Here is a 21,863-nt window from a genome sequence, read left to right on the forward strand (position 1 = left end):
GACATGTATCTATTATAATATATATAAAAGTTCTGCTGTTCTAAAATTTCTCTGTGCTTCACCTTTCTATCCATCCCTCCCTCCAACCCCAGACAAACACTGATTTTTTGCTGTCTCCTTAGTTTTATCTTTTCCAGAAAGTCATATAGGTGGAATTACATAGTATGTAGCCTTTCAGATGGCTTCTTAAATTTAGTATTATGCATGTAAGGTTCCTCCATGTCATTTTATGGCTGGATAGGTCACTTCTTTTTAGTGATGAATAACAGTCTATCATCTAGATACACACAGTTTATCCATTCTCCTACTGAAAGGCATCTTGATTGCTTTCATATTTTGGCAACTGAACAAAGCTTATATACACATCCATGTGCAGGTATTTGTGTGGATATAACTTTTCAACTCCTTTGGATAAATACTAAAAAGTATGAGTGCTGGATCATATGGTAAGAGTATGTTTAGTTTTATAAAAATCTTCCAAGCCTTTTCCAAACTGGCAGCACCATTTTGCATTTCCACAGCAGTGAATGAGTGTTCCTATTGTTCCCTAGACTCATCAGTATCTGGTCCTGTCAGTATTTTGGATTTTCATCATTCTAATAGGCTTTCCTGTTGGCTCAGACAGTAAAGAATCTGCCTGCAACTCAGGAGACCTGTATTCGATCCCTGGGTTGGGAAGATCCCTTGGAGAAGGGAATGGCAACCCACTCCAGTATTCTTGCCTGGAGAATTCCATGGACAGAGAAGCCTGGTGGACTATAGTCCATGGGGTCGCAGAGGCAGACACGACTGAGTAACTAACACTTTCACTTCACTTTCAATAGGTGTGTAGTAGTATCTCATTGTTTAAATTTGCAATTCCCTAATGACATATGATTTTGAGCATCTTTTTATATGCTTAGATTTTATCACTGGCTACATAGCTGGAGAGTCCCTTGTGGCTCAGATGGTAAAGAATCTGTATGCAATGCAGGAGACCAGGGTTCGATCCCTGGGTTGGGAAGATCCTCTGGAGAAAGATATTTCAACCCAGTCTAGTATTCTTGCCTGGAGAACTCCATGGACAGAGGAGACTGTTGGGCTATAGTCCATGGGATTACAAAGAGTCAGACATGAATGAGTACACACATAAACACACACACACACACACACACACACACACACACACTTTCAGCTGTTTTCTTTTAACAGGATCATTTCATTCACTTTTCAGAGAATATGTCTCAAATACCATAATCTGAATAACTATAAGTTTGTCATCCATTCTTTAAAGAAAGAATGGTGCTTTGTGGGGGAAAGGCATCTAATCATGTTCCTTTCTATTTTCAGATAACTGTACAAATGTTCTTCTTTGAGACAACCATCATACTTTCATATCACCACAAATAATGCCCACTTCTCATTTTATTGCACAGAATATTAAGAAGACATATACTCAGAGGTACATGTCAATAAAATTAACTCTATGCTTCATCACTTATAAATTGAAATGGCTTTTTTAATTGAGTGCATGAGAGTGAACAATACATGGATAATAGTATAGTTTCACCTAAGTGGTTTGAGGGACTGAGGGACTATCACTTTTACCCACCCTCAATTGTGTACCTTGCCAGAGTGAAAGGCAAAAAATGTCTTAGCATTATTATATAAACAGTTTTGAACTCTGGACTCCTTTGGAAGGTCTTAAGGATCTCCAGGGTTTCTTGAACCAGCCATTAAAATCTATGGCTGCTGTTTAGTTTTACCTACCAGTTACATAAGTATGTGATAAAAGTCAAATCACTCAGTCATGTCCAATTCTTTGTGATCCCATGGACTATATGGAATTCTCCAGGCCAGAATACTGGAGTGGGTAGCCTTTCCCTTCTCTGGGGAATCTTCCCAAGCCAGGAATCGAGCCCAGATCTCCTTCATTGCAGGCAGATTCCTTACCAGCTAAGCCAAAGGGTAGGAAGCAGTTACATAAATCTTGGTGAATTGCCAAAACTTATACATCCTCATTCTAGACAAAGGTACACACGCAAAAAACTTTACATATTGTTTCAGGGGTTCATAGACAATCAAGAGGCCACTTCTGGATAACTAAAGCATAGCTAATGAATGCTACTTAAGAGCCGCAGGCTTTATTATTTGCTTATATAGAATTTTCTACCACAAAATTCTGAGAAGCCTTAAGGTTCATGTCTATTTTCAAATAAAACAATCTACTGTCCTGAAACCATGTTTGCTACGGAAACCATGTCATAAATAATTAAGAATAGAGTCACTTACATAATAATGATGTTTCTACAACAAAGGTTTAGAAATGGGACTGATTTCTCAAAATCCCTGGATCTGTCCCTCTAATTTCTTCCCTATTGAGGAAACTAAAATAAATTATCTATAACAATTGCTTAAATTTTGATGTACTTGACCTTAAATGAACTGGTTAGATGCTTATTTTCTGATTATTTCAGTTTTGTCCTGTTTTCCCCACCATACTCACAGACAAGGCACATAAATAAAGGTTTTCTATATGTAAGCCTTTTGTTGCCAATGAACTCAGGAGAGTATCCAATGAAATAGCCAGCCCCAGGTCAGTTTCAAAGGCATTCACAGTAAAGTAGCCATGCTGATACTATATCCCTGGACCAGTGATACAGTAGACCATTACTGGTATCTGCAATTTTTAAAAACTATCAGATTGGTACTATTTTACTCATACAAATAGTCACACACACACACACTCATGCCTCAATAGAAGCATTTTCTGGGAAAAGGGAAAGTAGCCTTTTAGTACCTCATTGCCCATAAACTGGGCTTTATGTACAGAAGGATACTTTATATAAATAATAAACCTAACATAAAACAGTTACTTCTGGCAGCTAATTTACCTTTATAGTTTATAGAGGTGTCTTCTTCACAATGGTACCTTCTGATTCTACTTTCTCCGAGTTCAGTAACCAGTGTAGATTACTGCTGGTTTCCATAGAAACAAGACAACTAACAGTTTTAAAATCTTCATTCATGGACTAGTTTTACAAAAAATGTAGTTTGGAATGATTGCTTACTAAAGACATCATGAGTGAAACAGATGACAAGAATTTTAACCCTTTGAATGATGTTTAAAATTTGTGTGTAGTTTCTGCTAATAATAGACCCACATGTTTAAACACAATGATCTACAGATCAAACACTAAGGGGATTAAGTGACCCTCCTCTAAAGGGATTTTGAATGAATTGTATAATATGGAAGCAGTGTTGAGCAGTTGTGAAACCTGAATTGTTAGTACACACTGGCTATGATCTGTTAGGAGCTTATCGTTTTTAATGTTAAGGAATATCTAGATTTTCCTTTAAAAAAAATTGACACTTAGGAAAACTTTCTATACCCCTCCAAAAGGTAAGGAGTAAAAAGGCTAATAAGGTTAATATTGTTAATTACAAGGCTTTAGAATGAATTCATGCTCTTAAGTAGTGATGTCAATTGGTGGTCCTTAACAAGTGATTGCTTATCATGCTGTCTTAGAACTTTCTGTAACTATAATATAAATTTAATGTGTGGAACTTTTTTAGTAGTTACTTTCTTTATGCATGCTATGGTTGTGCATGGATAATGCATTTGTAATCCATGATAGTACTTATCAATTAATTTGGCAATTAAATACAATTGCTAAAAGCAACACAAATCAGAGCCCCATCAATTAGTGTAGCTCATTAAAGCTGGGATCTTTTTTTCAGCTCTGTAACTCCCCTCAAACTATTTGTCAGGTTCTAATTTTGTTTTGTTAGCACTGTTGAGATTATAGCCATAATGTAAGATTTTCTTATCATCTCTTTAATTAACACAACGCAGCAATAGGGCACTAGTCTCAAATTCTCCAAGCAACTACGGGATAAAGTATTATCTGGTCTTAAGATGCACTAGCAAGGTGAAAGAGTCCTAGTTTCTGAGTCTTGGAATTCCATATACATTTCAACTTGAGTTAACAACAAAGCTTCATATTCCTCCTCTTAAGCACAGTGTCACCTCACCCATTTCTGAATCAGATCTGCTGGGGTTAACATGGCAGCACCTCACATTTCATCGTGAGCTTCCCAGGTGTCTCAGTGGTAAAGAAACCCACCTGCCAATGCAAGAGACGCAGGAGACATGGGTTTGATCCCTGGGTTGGGAAAATGTCTTGCAGGAGGAAATGGCAACCCACTCCAGTATTCTTGTCTGGAGAATCCCATGGACATGTAGCCTGGTGGGCTAGGTCCATAGAGTTGTAGAGTCAGACACGACTGAGCAATTGAGCATGCATGCTTACTTCGTTCCAGGATATAATTACAGTCATGATCAAGGGTACTTTATCTGTGACACTAAAGTTAATCCAAACCTCACTTACCCCCAGAGCAGATTATGCTTCCATTTGTAGGTTTGGTCTTAAGTAGAGTGTTTGAATGATGACTGTTAGGTGCCTCGATGGGGTTACTTGTCCCACATTTGTTAATGTCAGGAGTTTGCCATTACTGGAGCTCACTGTTATCTAGCATTTCAAAGGCAAATTAAAAAAAAAAACCCAGCAGGGCCCAGCTGAAATATTTTCTTTCAATACAGCCAAGCTGCAGGCAAAAAACACAATAGTAAACATACAGTGGAACAAAGTAAAAGGCCTTTGTAAAAGATCTTTGTCATGCTACTGTGCGTATTCATAACATCAGCTACTGTTTTTCTCAACTGACATCATATAGGTCTCAGTTAATGAAAAGAGACATGGAGCATATCGCATCAAATAGATGCTGGACAGGAAACAGAAAATGGATCATGTGTCCAGGCCCCCTAGCTGAAGTAGTCAAATATCTGAATAGCGAAAGGACTAATGTGTTTTAGCTGTCCTCCCTTCCAGCCATAAACTCAAGAGCAACGTTGAAAGTATTTTCTTTTCTAGGTTGCTCACCAATCCCCTACCCACCCCACCCCACTGTGAAAGCCAGTCAGCAAGGATCAAAAACATTTCCTTTTAAATGAATCATGGCAATCCAATAAAGATGCAACACGCAGATTATGTTCAAATCAATGACAGAACCATAGCCAGGATCAGCAGGCCTCAAGGAACAAAAATTGCTCACAGTCAGGGGGTGTCTGTCCAATAACAAGCTGTGGGGCTGAACACAGAGCACATGCTATGCTATGGGCAAAATCCCTTGAGCCTCTACTGCTCTGGCTTCTTTAAGCAAGGCTGGGCTGTTGGAGTATTGTCCTCTTTCATGCCTCCCCAGACAGGTCGTGATGGCTTAGCTTAGCTTTGCAAATGGGGCCTTCAGTGATAGTTACAGCCGGGGAAACAGGCGAACAACTTAATGCTAATATCTAGAAATAAAAGTTCACATGAACAGGGGAAGGGATGGATTTAAGAGAGTCAATGGCTATGCATGATTATTCAAGAACCTCAAAAAAAACGAATACAGAGAAGATTCTTAAGCCTTCAGTGAACTTGCCAACAACTGCCTGTCAACATCTTTTTAATTGCTGCTCATTGTAAACATTTGAGGGGGAAGGAGATATTTTTCTATTTGAAAAGCAAAGGGAATAAGCACATATAGCTATGTGTCTATTACACTCTTTCCTTTTTTCAAAATACTTTATAGCATTAATCGACTTGCAGACCTCTCAGTTTCCTTATCCCTCTCTTCCCCGCAATTGCTGTAGAATGTGAGGAATCTTGTGCCAGTCAAATCTGACTCTTTGCTCAGTCGAATCCGACTCTTTGCGACTCCGTGGACTTCACTCCGCCAGACTCCTCTGTCCATGGGATTTCCCAGGCAAGAATACTGGAGTGGGTTGCCATTTCCTAATCCAGAGGGATCTTCCTGATGCAGGGATTAAACTTCCTGCATCTCTGTGTCTCCTGCCTTGGCAGACAGATTCTTTACCACTGTACCACCCGGGAAGCCTCTGGTACTCACTATTACTCTTTGCATGTAATACTGAAAGTACATTTTCAATACTGAAAGTACATTAGCATGAGAAAAGCATGATGACAAGGTTCAGAAGGCTAAGATGCTAATGCAAAGAGAAAAAGAGAATCAAAGGTCAATAAGCAAAAGCACAGAATATATTTCAGAGCGGCAGGTTTTCATTTCAAAGTAACACCAATGAGGTGTAAGACTTCAGACAAGACATTCACCCTCCCAGAGCATTAGTTTCTTCATCAGCCACACCTTTTCAGCTCTAAATTTTCATTTTCAGATCTGAGAGTGTGCTTCCAATGAAGAGAAAAGCAATCCAGAGTCTTCCACATTTAATCAAAAAGAAAGTTTACAGCTCAGTCGCTTTCAAGAGCATTCCATGTGCTACATAAAGATTTGACAAATGTTGATCTATGACAGGCTATTTTTCTTCTTTCATATTAAAGAAACTTTATTAATATGAGTCACCTTATTTAATCCACTACCTGCTAATAGCCTCCTCTAGGATTAGCCCAAGGTCTAAACTAATAACTAATAACATCTGCTCATTAGAAAACTATCTATTTCTGAGGATGCTCCTACTTCTGCTAAATTCAACAGCCCATTGTAGTTCACATGTATTTCCAGGGTTTACTGAACTCTGAAAGCAGTCAGAGCATATGGCAGTTATCCTCTCTGGGAGGAGAGAATCAATTTATTCCAAATAGAAAGAACTTATCAGATCTAGACAGATTTCTAAAACACCTGTAAGATAATTTGGAATTACAGCAGTAATAAAATAGCAAACAAATTTCCCCTCTGCTGAAAATGATAAATTACTGTATTTCATTGAGCAGACCTTTCTTTATCTGATTTGTTCTAAAAATGATAAATATGTCTCCATAAATCCAGGCAATCCAGGAGTCACATCTACCTAATTGAATCAGAGCTTATATGATTCAAAGAGATAAGAACACATTAAACAAATGAGGATATTTCACATTGCAAAAGTGAATATAAAATTCACCTTTAAAGAAAATACAGGGTGAAACATAAATACTCAGAACAGATGAAGTATTAAAGCTGAAGTATCATTAGTGAGAACTGTCTTCATTTATGAATAAAATCCTGCTTGAAATCTCAATTTTACTTTTGCAAATATTCTGACCAGTTTTATTATGATTTCCTTGTACATTTATTGTTATTATCCAGTTTCTTGCAGTTTATAATGAAATCTTTTGTCAGTAAAATTTCCTTTCTGTTCATGACCTTAGTGTTTCCATTATCAACGATGAAATGTTCTGTGGTTTTGATTTTCATCTTTTCAGGAAAAAAATCCTCTTTCCGATACACATTTCTTTTGCAATTCTTGCGGTCAGCATTTAGCTTGCTTCCTGTCTTATTTTGCTCTCCTCTTGGGCGCTGCCCTCTTCCACCTTCTGGCTGCCCTCTAATTGAGACCTCTGCTTCATTTCCTCTTAACTCTTTGTTATTATTTTTTATTTTTTTACTTTCCCTTCAATTATTCTCAAAGTAAGATTCTAGCTCCTTCTCTGATAACTTCTGGGCAAATGTGTGGCTTTGGAACTCTGTTTCAAGTCACAGTGACTTTCCTCCACACAGCAGGAGGAAATCTGAAAACTCACGGTGACTTAAAGGAAGAGTTTGGTCTCCCTAAGCAAGTAGAGAATGAGTTTCCCATTGATTTTTATGAACAATGACACTAATGCCATTTGGAATCAGGAATCCTTGATGAAGTCTCTCAAGATAGAAAAAAGAAAATCTGTCTTTGACATAAGAATGGTAGGTAATTGTTCCATTTCATGACAGGAGAAGTTTCAAAACAAAACCAAATTATTTCTGTTCAGATGGCTTAAGTGAATACTAGATATAATCAGTGAATTCTTTTCAGTTTATAAACATATATCTCTTTAATGAAAGTAAGAGGAAGAAAAGAAAAAATAATTGGGTGAAGAAATGTCTGTCTGAATGAACTAAGGCATATGGAATATTGGAAAGGGGAGTTAGCTAGAGAAGGCTTTTGAAAATATAAACAAGATCACAAAACTCCCCAGGTCAAGCTCTCCAAGGTTTTCTATCATATTTAAAATAAAATATAAACTTCCTGTTATCATCTACAAGACCCTACATTATCTGGTCTTGGCCTCTAACCTTATACACTTCACTGCTCTCTCCACCCTGTAACCCAAATCCTGCCCTTCAGTGATTTACCGGAGCTTCAAATGCGTCCTGTTAATTTGTTGAGCAAAACAAGCTCATTTCCCTTTCCTTATAGTAGCATTGCTTTTCCCTCTTTCTGGACTACGCTACCTCCACATCTACTCAAGGCTCACTCTATCACTTCTCCTGGTATATGGCCTCCCCAGAGTCACCTTCTCCAATTCTCCTGTTTAAAAAGACCACTTTTCCTTTCCATTATCCCCTAGACTCTTTATGCTATATTTTTTTTTTCTAAAACTCTATAGAAAATAGTACCTAGGACAAAATAATTGAAAATAATTTATTAAATAAATGAATGGAACTGCTAAGTTTAAGAGTAAAATGATACAATATATGAAGAGTATTTAGTACAGTGGCTGTTACATAACAAGTGTTCAAAACTTATCTTCCATGATTATAACTTATTATTTCTACCTTTTCCCACCAGATTATCAAGTTCCTCAGAGCAATGACCATGTCTTTTTGTTTGTTTGTTTGCTTGCTTACAGCTCTATTCTCAGAACCTAAGACAGCTCCTGGCTCATAAGAAGTGACCAATGAGTTTTCTTCTTTGAATGGATGGAAGAAAGAATATTATGTGCTAGAATATAATATGCTGGAATATAATATAATATCCTTGAAACATAGTTACTAGTCAATCCAAGGGTAATACTCCCAACTCAATAGCTTAAAGCATCAAATTAAGCAAACACTTAAATTCCTTTTGTTCAGCTATATTTATTGAGAACCTACTATATACAAAACTTGAGGCTAAATGCAGCAAAGATAAACAGCAATGGATGCTGCCCCCACAAAGCTCAAGATAAGATTAAGAACAACTTACTTGGTGTGAAAATGAGGGAATTCTCATTTAATCTTATGGTTTAATTAAGACATATCTACAGTTTTTTTAAATTTCTTGATGAGTTAGTATCACATAGCAAGGAAAATACACTCATGCCGTTTTCTCTAAGCTATTGTCTCTAAGAGAGTAACACTTTCACTAAAATCTTCTAAATAATTAAGCTTAATAACAAATTTCCAGATTGTAAAAAATTAGAAAAACAAAATATTTTCACTAAAAACATCTAAATATATAATTCACAATGTAAGAGACACAAATATATGAAAAATAATGGTGATTTTTCAGGCATCAGAGTGAAATCTTCATACATATATTAAAAGTGACTTAAAGCTAGAGAAAAGAATTTTAAAACATTTTTGTACATTTTTAGAAACTTGCCACATCCGTTTGTAACACAAAAATGAATCCTAGTTTTCAAAATGTATGTGCTCTGAATGCCTGATTTTGAAGCAAGCTACAGCTGCAAAATTATTTCAGAGCATGCATAAATTTTTCCTTCAGCTACAGTGAAAACAAACAATTTTGCCTTAAACTCATCAATCTTTTCTAAGTGTGCAAAAACTTGAGGAAGCCTTTTCACAATAATTATCAACTCTGAAAACAAGAATCATTTTCTCATAAAATCAAGATAAATTAACTTTTTAAACTGCTTTTATTGAATATGCCTCCCAGATAATTACTACAATAGTTTATTTTTAACTAGTTCTGTTTGAATTATCACATTAAATTATATCACTTGATAAATATGACATAACTTTTAAATGTATTCACTGGACCAAAATTGAAAAGCTTCTTTAATTAGCTTGGAATTGTTATTTTTCTGTGGATGAGCAGCTAACTTGCAGCACTCCACTCCTTATAGTTTAGTAATGAATTCAACTCATTAATATAAATAGCTCTCTTATTTTTTAAAAAAGGAGAATTTCATACTTTTGCTTCTATACAGTTCACTTACCTTATGGATGACTCTTGCATCTGATATTATGCTCCTTAATCAAATTCCACCAAAAAGTTTATTAAACTAAAAAGAGAAAAAATATCATTATTTTAGTGTGATCAGGCCCATGTTTCATGCTATCTTTAAAGTATAAAAGTTTGATTCCTTTATCATATTGATCATGACAGTGAAAGAAGCAGAATGCAGGTCACCAGGGCAGCTCAGATGGGGAAGGACTGCATGTCCTGCCAGGTTCATTCTCACAGAGAATATCACTCGTTAAAGTATACTTGAAATAGATCATTTCTTTTTATTATCTGAACTTTACCAAGAATTCACTGTACTAAAATAAAGAGGAAAGTATCTTGATGGGAATAATTCATTTTTATATGTAAATTCAGTATAGTTGGTTTACAATGTTGTCTTAATTTCTGCTGTATAGTAAAGTGATTCAGTTATATATATTTTGTCCATTATGGTATCCATTTATCACAGGATATCAAAATAGTTGCCTGTGCTATACAGTAGGACCTTGTTGTTTATCAGTTCTCTATATAATAGTTTGCATCTGGATTCATTTTTTGAAATAGAAATAAGAAAACTCCTCCAGACTCACTTAAGGAACCAATATGCACACTAATAATAATTAAAGATTTACAAATATGTCATGTGACTAAAATAATTGGAATGTCCTAAATGAGAGAACTATCTTCCAATCTGATATGGCTGATATGTTCAAATACAGGCTAGCCCCTGACGGTGGACCAACCACATCATCATCCTGCAATTTCTCTTTAACAATGGTGCTTCTGGCCTCATAAGTGACACAGAACAGAAAGAACTTGAGCATAAATGCTGTACATATTAGCATATATTTTATTACTTATTTGGAGATTTATATTGTCAGAGTACTAACACACTTCATTTAATGTTATGTTTTAATGAGATAACTGCATTTTTAATTATGACTGTTTCTCAAAAAAACTTTAACTGAATGTCACAAAAAATTAAAGAAAATGAATTTACAATGATTCAAATCTCAGAATTCTATCTATAGAAAATGTTTCAACAATGAAGTGTATCCAGTATGTTAAGTAAGTATGACGTGGATCTGTGATCAAAATGCATCAATAATTCTCTCTCCGTGCATCTCTTTAAACTTTTCTCACTGGAAAATTTGCTCTTCATCTGTCCCTGTAAGAAAACTTATGAAGATCTGTGAATCTTCTACTCACTCTCAGATAACAGACAATTCTAGTGTTACCATAGATTGCAAATAGCCTCATAGGTTTTTCATTCCCCTACAATTAAAAAAAAAAAATCTAATCTCAGTTTAAACCTTCTCTTCTCCTGAGGTCTGAAACCTGGATGAAAAGAATGCCTGGTTTTCTTCTCTCATCTTCCTGCTCACTATCTATCCCTACCTCTAACTGCACTTGCATGCTACCTAGGATGATAGTGAAAGTCGCTCAGTTCTGTCCAACTCTTTATGACCCCATGGACTATACAGTCCATGGAATTCTCCAGGCCAAAATACCGGAGTGGGTAGCCTTTCCCTTCTCCAAGGGATCTTCCCAACCCAGGGATCGAACCCAGGTCTCCCTGCATTGCAGGTGGATTCTTCTTTTTTTTTTAATATTTTAAAAATTAATTTATTTATTTTAATTGGAGGCTAATTACTTTACAATATTGTGGTGGTTTTTGCCATACATTGACATGAGTCAGCCATGGGTGTACATGTGTCCCCATCCTGAACCCCCCTCCCACCTCCCTCCCCATCCCATCCCTCTGGGTCATCCCAGTGCACCAGCCCTGAGCACCCTGTCTCGTGCATCGAACCTGGACTGGTGATCTGTTTCACATATGATAATATACATGTTTCAATGCTATTCTCTCAAATCATCCCACCCTTGTGCAGGCAGGTTTTTCACCAGCTGAGCCACAAAGGAAGCCCAAGCATACTGGAGTGGGTAGGCTATCCCTTCTCCAACGAATATTCCCAACCCAGGAATAGAACCAGGGTTTCCTGCATTGCAGACAGATTCTTTTTTCTTTTTTTCATACCAACTTTGTCTTTGGTTTATCGATACTGACAAATGCACCTGACTAATGTCAGGTGTTTTTTGTTTTTTCCATTTATTTCTATTGGTTGGAGGCTAATTACTTTACAATATTGTAGTGCTTCCCGTCATACACTGACATGAATCAGCCATGGATTTACATGTATTCCCCATCCCGATCCCCCCTCCCACCTCCCTCTCTACCTGATCCCTCTGGGTCTTCCCAGTGCACCAGGCCCGAGCACTTGTCTCATGAATCCAACCTGGGCTGGTGATCTGTTTCACCCTAGATAATATACATGTTTCGATGCTGTTCTCTTGAAACATCCCACCCTCGCCTTCTCCCACAGAGTCCAAAAGTCTGTTCTGTACATCTGTGTCTCTTTTTCTGTTTTGCATATAGGGTTATCATTACCATCTTTCTAAATTCCATATATATGCGTTAGTATACTGTAATGGTCTTTATCCTTCTGGCTTACTTCACTCTGTATAATGGGCTCCAGTTTCATCCATCTCATTAGAACTGATTCAAATGCATTCTTTTTAATGGCTGAGTAATATTCCATGATGTATATGTACCACAGCTTCCTTATCCATAAGTATGCTGATGGGCATCTAGGTTGCTTCCATGTCCTGGCTATTATAAACAGCGCTGCGATGAACATTGGGGTGCATGTGTCTCTTTCAGATCGGGTTTCCTCGGTGTTTATGCCCAGGAGTGGGATTGCTGGGTCATATGGCAGTTCTTTTTCCAGTTTTTTAAGAAATCTCCACACTGTTCTCCATAGCAGCTGTACTAGTTTGCATTCCCACCATCAGTGTAAGAGGGTTCCCTTTTCTCCACACCCTCTCCAACATTTATTGCTTGTAGACTTTTGGATAGTAGCCATTCTGACTGGCTTGTAATGGTACCTCATTGTGGTTTTGATTTGCATTTCTCTGATAATGAGTGATGTTGAGCATCTTTTCATGTGTTTGTTAGCCATCTCTATTTCTTCTTTGGAGAAATGTTTGTTGAGTTCTTTGGCCCATTTTTTGATTGGGTCATTTATTTTTCTGGAATTGAGCTGCAGGAGTTGCTTGTATATTTTTTGAGATTAATCCTTTGTCTGTTGCTTCATTTGCTATTATTTTCTCCCAATCTGAGGGCTGTGCAGACAGATTCTTAACCAACTGAGCTATGAGGGAAGAATGGTAGGACAATTTGGAGGGATAAGTCTAGAACAGATTGGGGCTTGGTAAGTTCTTCCTTTCTGGTTCTGAAGTTGTTACATCTGAGTGCATTTAAGGGGGCATTCTTGAGGTTCCTTGGAGTTTCCTCTCTGCATTTCCTTGAACTAAGATAGATATTTTTTCAGTTCCTGGGCATTTGATAAATCCAGCCTCTTTATACTGAGACTTCCTTGCAATTTGCAGACTTCACAGAAGAGAATTAAAGTTAATCCCTTTCTGACTGTCTCTGTAGTGTGGGCCACAACTACCAGGGAAATACTCATGCAACCTTTGACTCAATAAAGTCTTGGACTGTTCTCAACACTATACCATTGACTGCCCTAGTTGTTAAGGTAGCCAAGTCAAACTTTCCCTTGTTTGGGGGTTTCTCAAGAAGATAGCATCCTCTCTGCCTCCCAGTGTTCCCCAGAGGCCTCTGAAAGCAGTGGGAGTTAGTGTAACTCCACCCTATCCTTTTTTCCAAGCATGGTTCAAGAGCTTCATAAGAGCATGACCACTCTGGCCAAGATTCTTCCTTTTCACAGAATCCTCTGGCCCTCTTTTAAAAGTTTTCTGACCTTGTAAAACATCTAAGAGTTATAGGACAGAATCCCTCTCCATTTCCATTGCAAACTTCTGCATATTTGGGCCAGCAGAGGGTGAGGGGTAAGTCTTGTCTCATAATGTTTTGGTATCCATCACACCTCAAATGAAACTAAAGCTAGTCTGTACTGTGAGTAACGGTAATAGCTCAGTTACTCCATGTATTCAGTTCAGTTCAGTTCAATCACACAGTCATGTCCAACTCTTTGAGACCCCGTGGACTACAGCACACCAGGCTTCCCTGTCCATCACCAACTCCCAGAGCTTGCACAAACTCATGTCCATTGAGTTGGTAATGCTATCCAACCGTCTTACCCTCTGTCATCCCCTTCTCCTCCTGACTTCAATCTTTCCCAGCATTAGGGTCTTTTCCAGTGAGTCAGTTCTTTGCATCAGGTGGTCACAGTATTGGAGCTTCAGCTTCAGCATCAGTCCTTCCAATGAATACTCCGGACTGATTTCCTTTAGGATTGACTGGTTGGATCTCCTTGCAGTTCAAGGGACTCTCAAGAGTCTTCTCCAACACCACAGTTCAAAAGCATCAGTTCTTCAGCACTCAGCTTTCCTTCCAACTCAACTATCAAGGAAGCCCGACTCCACGTAGGGCAAATGGAAAAAATAAGCAAGAAAATAATGAACTTTGATATCTCTATATAAATTGTTTTCACTCTTGAGCTTTTGTTCTACCTTAGCTCTTCAACATGAAGTCTCCATTGTATTAACATTTCTGTACAGTCCATATAACATTGAATCAATTTTTTAGCTCTTTCCTTCTTGATTTGCATCAGAAGAGAAAGGATATTGAGCTTTCTGACGTCTAAGCTTTGGGGCTGCCACTGAGGTTATCTATTTTCAATTATGTATCAAGTGACAGAAACAATACTGTGTTGTGAATTAAATAGCTTTGATTATCCATTATTATGAATTCAACCTGAAATATAGACATAACCAGGCATGACAGAGGTGAAATCCAACAGAGGTCCTGTAAAGAACAGGATTTAGTTTAAATAGCTATGCTTTAAACTCTCCTTTCATTCTATTTAGCAAGTAGTCATCATTATAATCAAGAATCAAAATGTACTAATACCAGGGACTATAAGAAAATAAATGGAGATGTCATCAACAATATTTATTACATCCTGTAATTTTTCATTTAATTTTTTTATTTCCTGCCTAGATCATCAAAATGTATAAGCAAAGAGAGCAGACACTTTGTCCTTCTTATTCATCATGTATTTCCAAGTCAGTAGAAGAATAATATCTAGCATAGTGCATGCATTTGGTAAATATTTGATTGAAATGGGTTGAAGAATGAATGAATTAATAAAAAATAATTTTTGAGTGAATACTGAGGTTAATTTTAGAATGAAGATTTAATTATTTATGTTTTCCAGTTAATGATCAGCTCTAAATCTAGACACTGACTTTTTTTTACCATAACCATAGAACTTTAATTTTTAATTCATTCCTAGAGCTCAAAAAATACATTTTACTGTGAATAAAAGAGGAAAGAGAAGTTAAAGGTGATTAAAGCAAATACTTCTTTCACATTAGCTGGAAAACACCATCTGGAGAACAATGTCAGAGGTCAGGTATGGGGTAACTGTATTAGCTTCCTATGTGCATGCTAAGTTGCTTCAGTCGTGCCCGAGTCTTTGTGATCCTATAGACTGTAGCCCACCAGGCTCCTCTCTCCAGGGGATTATCCAGGCAAGAATACTGGAGTGGGTTGTCGTTTCCTCCTCCAGGGGATCTTCCCAACCCAGGGATGGAACCCATCTCTTTTTTGTATTTCCTGTATTAGCAGGAAGATTCTTTGTTACTAACGCCACCTGGGAAGCCCTTATTAGCTTCCTAGGGCTATACTCAGAGAAGGCAATGGCACTCCACTCCAGTACTCTTGCCTGGAAAATCCCATGGATGGAGGAGTCTGGTAGGCTGCGGTCCATGGGGTCGCTAACAGTCGGACATGACTGAGCGACTTCACTTTCACTTTTCACTTTCATGCATTGGAGAAGGAAATGGCAACCCACTCCAGCATTCTTGCCTGGAGAATCCCAGAGACGGGGGAGCCTGGTGGGCTGCCGTCTATGGGGTGGCACAGAGTCGGACACGACTGAAGCGACTTAGCAGTAGCAGCAGCAGCAGGGCTATACTACAAACCACATGGCTTAAAACAACAGATATTTATTCTCTCCCACTTCTGTACACTAGAAATCCAAAATCAAGGTGTTGGCAGGGTTAGCTACCCCTGAAGGCTCTGAATCTGTCCCATGCCCTCTCCTCGGCTCTAGTATGGAAGTAGCTCTTGGTGTTACTTGACTTGAAAGCTAGTGTTAGTCATTCAGTCATGTCTGACTCTTTGTGATCCAATGGACTGTAGCCTACCAGGCTTCTCTTTCCAAAGGATTCTCCAGGCAAGAATACTGGAGAGGATTGCAATTCCCTTCTCCAGGGTATCTTCCCAACCTAGAGATTGAACCTGGGTTTCCTGCATTGTAGACAGATTCTTTATCATCTGAGCCACCAGGGAAGCTAACTTAATCCCTGCCGCTGTCTTCACATGTCTTTCTTTTCTCTGTGTCTCAGATTCCTTTCCTTTCTCTCAAAAGAATATCAGTCATTGGATTTAGAGCCCATCTTAAATCCAGGATCATCTGTCTTGAGATCCTTACTTTAATCACATCTGCTAAAGCCTTATTTCCAAATAAGGTCATGATCACAGGTTCCTGGGATTTAAGATCTCTCTCAAGGAGACACAATTCCATCCTCTACAGAAACTTTCAGGAATTGGTCGATAGAAGCCGATACTAAACCTGCTCATAACTATAAATCCAGCTGTGCTATGTGTACTGTGCCCAGTTGTGTAACTCTTTGTGACCCTACGGACTGTAGCCCGCAAGGCTCTTCTGTCCTTGGGATTTCCCAAGCAAGAACACCGGAGTGGGTTGCATTTCCTTTTCCAGAGGCTCTTCCTGCCCCAGGGATGGAATCTGGGTCTCCTGCATCTCCTGCATTCGCAGGAGGGATTTTTTACCACTGCACCACCTGGAGTGCTACATTAAAACAACCTCCATAACTCCAGTTAATTTCACCTTATTTCTCAGACTTGGTCTTTGAATCAAGTGCTCTGATTTCTCCATATGTGGGTTCAGGTGCATTCCCAACCCCAGACTAATCTAGGAAAGATCTGGTCCTTCCTGTGAACTTCTGCCACACTGGGACGATGACCACCTGCTTTTCAGCCCCCAAGTGTCAATTCCTGCTCTCTGGGCACTGTGCCACATCCTGTTTACATCACAGCAAAGGCCTGAACACTGAGCTTTGTGGCTTTCTTCCTATTAACCACTCCAGTCTGTGGTTCAAAATAAAGGACACATTTCCTATGAGTAGGCAAAACCCATCTGCCCTGTGTTGTCAGGAAAAATCATGATATCTTGTGTATTCAAATGCCCTTAAAGCAACACACTGCCCTGATGTTTCTTCCTCATCGAGCTGAGAAGTTGCCTGAAATTCAACATTAAGGTGTTTGAACCTCAAATGTCTTCTTAGAGAATATGCCTGCCAATAGAGAGAGAAGAGCCGGATTTACAGTTCTAAGGAAACAACAGAGGAATCAGAGACAAACCAAACCTGGAAACTAACTAGTGGGCTTCAGAGGAGGATCTGTATTTCTCAAATGTTTTCCTATACCTGGTGTGCCTTCAGCCCAGCCATTCTCACCAGCAATTTTTAATGCCTTTCCCCCAGTCATCAGATATCTCATATGGTGAGCATGGAAGAGGGACAATGTCAGTTTCCCCAAAGTGCAATTAGTATAACTTTACTTCATGTATAGCCCTGCAAGCCCTATAGAAACTTAAGAATGATAAAGTTTCTAACTTTATCTTTAGATAAAGTTTATCTAACACATGTTCTTTGAGGTTTGTGAAGAATAGCCTAACAGATACGAAATTCAACTGGATGTGGATAGACACCACGTTCTGGTTAATGTACCAACCTGGGCGAGGAGTTTGGTCACTCTGTCCCAAGTAAGCTACTATTCTGTTTTGTGAGTTCATACTATTGGAAACTCAGCCTTCTCCATCAATATAAACCAGCAAAGAGATTATATTACTCTGAACTCTAAAAGGCATAGTTATAAGTGTGAGACAGGGTTAAGCACAAAAGAAAGATTCACTCCAGAAAGAAAAGAGAATGAAGTAGGAATTTGCTGACTCTATGCAGTAGCAATAATTAACTACACTTCCCTGTATGCTGACACCTGCTGCTGGATGGCACATTCTGTCACCAAATTGAAACTAGAACCTTGTATTTATTAAAGTGAAACCTGAGATCCCAAATGCTGGTAGCCTCTCAGATCTTAAAAATTAATAATTCCAAACCAAATTCCAGCTGTTCTTGAAAAATTAGGACTCCCCAGTACAGAGTGTGCATTTTCACAAGGCATGAAACAACCAGAGGTGAATGTAGCTGCCCACATTAGACAGGGCATGTGATTTCTAGTTTGCCACAGTCCGCACCACTCTCTCTTACCTTCTTGAGGCTGTGGCTGAAAATATGTTGCTATGCCTATGTTATTTTTCCCACACTAGGCCTGTTTCAGACATTTACAATACAAACTTATCCAACAGGAATTTGCAAATTTGAAATTTGCAACTGTGGTGTAACATGCCCAGGGCCACTCTAAGTGATGGTATATCTTTATTGGTTTTCAAGTATTTTCTGTGGAAGGATGGATCCTTTAGAACCTAGACTTCTAGGGGGAAGATGGACCTTGGTTGTGAGCCTCTGCTCACAGCCCTAGATACTGAAAGTGAACTTTTTTATTCAGCAAACACTTGTCCCACCTATGGAGCAATTCCTAGGTGCCAGGAACTGTCTGACTCCAGAATTTGTGTGTCAACAAAATTCCCTCCATGAAGACTTTGACAGTGTTCTGGAAATAACAGTATGGGGCTGAGTAACAGTAGGGACTTAAGCTTACTTCCTCATACATCTTCCTCTTTAACCTGAGCCTCTACACATCTTATGCTCAAGACTGCCTCAAGAGGAGGAAGGCCTCTAAAGCACTTTGAAAGTACACTTTGGGGCATATATTTACCTTTGTCTCAATTTGAGGTTGGATCTCTTCCATGCCATAGATGACCAAGTCCATGTCCCTTGGGTAGACTGTGTAACAGGCCACTCAGGCTTCTGCAGACTTTGAAAAATCAGACAGGGTGGATCAGTTTACAGTGCAATACTTCAAGCTGACCAGGGATAGTTTTTCCTCTGAAACACAAATCAAATCAATTTTTAGATGTTCCTTAGCTAAATTTTGCTATAGCAAGCTTTTCATATTCTTTCAGCTCCTTTAGTTGCTTTTGATATTTTTGCATGCCCGTGCAGAAGAAAAACACCATAATCATAACTCAAAATGAAGCCCTGTTCTGCCCCCACAGGAGGGGAGAGAGAGTAGTGGGGAGGGGTTTTAACTAATACACAACATGTTGGGATAATGGATACCATATAATCAGTTTTTCAAGAATTTACCAAGCTGTTATCCAAGGAATGATGTCCCCCTTCCCTTGTGTGAATATTAATATTAACAGGCACTTAAAATGGTGTATATACTGTATAATTCTCAAAAAATGACATTTTTGAGATGGGAGCAATAGTTAGAACCATAAGAATTCACACAGACCAATTGTATGATGAAGCAAGACAGTTGTCTAAATGTACTATCTTAATGATTTTATAGCTTGTTCAACCAATGGAGAAAATATTAGCTTCATAACCTGATAGAAACACTGGTCAAAAATCTGAGAGTTTTCAAACAATAGAAATGGTCTCTGACTTCATCAGTATTCCTTTGACCTTTGCTGGGAAATCTACATGATTCATCACAATCTAGAGAGTTTCCATTAGAATCAGCCTTTACCTTGAGACCTCAGACTCCTGGAATGTATCTGACTTTCTCTCCTATTTATTCCAATTAAACTTTGCCGATAAGTGAGATTATAAAGAGGATCTCAATTTGCTAACATAATCAAAATTTCATCTTAGTCTACATATTCCTAACTCAAATATCAACTATTCACAGCAGTCTTTTATTGGTCAAGCTATCACTGTGTTAAACTTAATTATTCCATGTGTCAAACTCCAAATACAAAATATATATTTAGCCTAGGACTTATTAAAAAAAAAACAAGCAGTAAACAAATATCAAACTCTAATGCATGTGCAAAAGTGCTTAAGGGTAAATTCTGAAACCTACTTTTAAGAACATAAAAAAAATAAGATGGATTGATGGATGCCTAGAGGAATGATGGATATATGTATGATAAAGCAAATATAGCAAAACACGAATTGCAGAATCTAGGTAATAAGAATATGCAATGTACAATTCTTTCAATGTTAAAAAGTTATCATAGCAAAATGTAAAAGGAAAGATTCACTTGAGGGTGATATTAAAATATTTAATAACTGGAGTGATGTGGGCCCTGACCAACCAAAACAAATGCTGACAGTTTAAACTGGCAAGGAAAGGCCTGTTATCTGCATTGAATAATCCCTACTATTTGTTCTGAAATCTAGGAACTCTGGGGAATGCAAGAGGTATATTTATAAGATACTAGACCCTGATCTCCAAAAACTGACACTTCTATGGAGGATAAAGATTTATACAATAGCATAGTCAAAATAAAATTTACAAGACATGAGTTTATTAGTCAAGGTTCTGGAGAGAAACAGAACCAGGATATATCTGTATAGGATATATACAGATATATTTATGAGAAGATTTTTTTTTTTATAGGAATTGGTTCACATGATTATGGAGGCTGTGAAATCCCATTATCTGTTGTCTGCAAGCTAGAGAACCAGGAAAGCTATTAGGCTGGTGCAAATGTAATTACAGTTTCGGACCATGAATTTTAAATCATTGTAACTAGACTCAAACACATCTTTATTAATCAAAATAGGAACCATTACAATCAACTCATTTTTGCCAGTGAGAAATAAGTTTGTTTACTCCTGTAGTCTGTGCTTCGGTTTCGACAAACTCTTGGAAAGCATTCCCTGCTCCTTCTGGTTGTGGAAGCATTTTCCCTGCAAAAAGTTGTTCAGATGCTTGAAGAAGTGGTAGTTGGTTGGCAAGAGGTCAGGTGAATATAGCGGATGAGTCAAAACTTCATAGCCCTATTTGTTCAACTTTTGAACTCTCGGTTGTACGACATTCAGCTGAGTAATATGTGGAGAAGAACTGGGCCTTTCTGTTGACTGATGCCAGCTGTAGGTGCTGCAGTTTTCAGTGCATCTCATCAATTTGCTGAGCATATGTCTCAGCTGTTATGGTTTTCCTGGGATTCAGAAAGCTGGATAGTAGATCAGATGGGCAACAGACCACCAAACAGTGACCATGACCATTTTTTGGTGCACGTTTGTCTTTAAGAAGTGCTTTGAAGCTTCGTCTAGGTCCAAATACTGAGCTGGTCATCGCTGGTCATCCTATTGAATCCACCTTTCATTGCACATCACAATCCAATTGAGAAATGGGTTGTGTTGTTGTGTAGAGTAAGAGAAGATGATGCTTCAAAACAATGATTTTTTTTTTTCAACCAGCACATGAGGTACCCTCTTATCGAGCTTTTCTACCTTTCCAATTTGCTTCAAATGCTGAACTACTGTAGAATGGTTGATGTTGACTTCTTCAGGAACTTCTCACGTAATTGTAGGAGGATCAGCTTCTATGACCCTCTCAATTGGTCGCTGTCAACTTCCGATGGCCAGCCACTGCACTCCTCATCTTCAAGGCTCTTGTCTCCTTTGCAAAACTTCTTTAACCACCACTGCTTTGTGTGTTAACTAGCAGTTATTGGGCCAAATGTGTTGTTGATGTTGCGAGTTGTCTTTGCTGCTTTATGACCCATTTTGAACTCAAGAAAATATTTGAACCTCAAACATCAACAACCTCAGATATGAAGATGGCACCATTCTAACAGCAAAAAGTGAAGAGGAACTAAGGAGCTTCTTGAGGGTGAAAGAGGAGCATGAAAAAACTGGCTTAAAA

The 21,863-nt window shown here is 38.2% G+C and overlaps 1 long non-coding RNA gene across 1 annotated transcript in view; it reads right to left on the reverse strand.

Moving 5' to 3' along the window:
- LOC110129169 (uncharacterized) overlaps nucleotides 1-21,863 on the reverse strand; it is a 271,914-nt gene that overhangs the window by 85,868 nt on the left and 164,183 nt on the right. Inside the window, exons 7-8 of the long non-coding RNA XR_002311401.2 lie at nucleotides 18,915-19,013; nucleotides 9,954-10,019 (exon numbers count right to left, since the gene is read on the reverse strand). This is a non-coding gene — a long non-coding RNA (uncharacterized lncRNA). The remainder of the gene's footprint in view (nucleotides 1-9,953; nucleotides 10,020-18,914; nucleotides 19,014-21,863) is intronic.

The sequence above is a fragment of the Odocoileus virginianus genome, chromosome 14, assembly GCF_023699985.2.
Source record: "Odocoileus virginianus isolate 20LAN1187 ecotype Illinois chromosome 14, Ovbor_1.2, whole genome shotgun sequence".
In the NCBI taxonomy this organism is placed as follows: Eukaryota; Metazoa; Chordata; class Mammalia; order Artiodactyla; family Cervidae; genus Odocoileus; species Odocoileus virginianus.